We start from the raw sequence: 257 nt of genomic DNA, 5'->3' as shown, positions 1-257 counted from the left end.
AAGCAGAGGAAAATTTGAAAATACTCTATGCGACAGATTACAATATGGATTAGAAATCACAAGAAACTGGTGCAACAAGATAGGACTGAGTATAAACCCAGGTAAAACTACAGTTGTAACCTTTACCATACAAAAAAATACAAACTCAAACATCTGAAACCTATCAGACTCGATGGAATTGAGATAGAATTAAAGAAAACGGTTAAGTTCTTAGGCATATATCTCAACCAAAAACTCAACTGGAAACACCACATTGA

This window comes from Teleopsis dalmanni, chromosome 1 (genome assembly GCF_002237135.1).
Source record: "Teleopsis dalmanni isolate 2A chromosome 1, ASM223713v2, whole genome shotgun sequence".
NCBI lineage: Eukaryota > Metazoa > Arthropoda > Insecta > Diptera > Diopsidae > Teleopsis > Teleopsis dalmanni.
Note: the sequence above shows the minus strand (reverse complement) of the source record.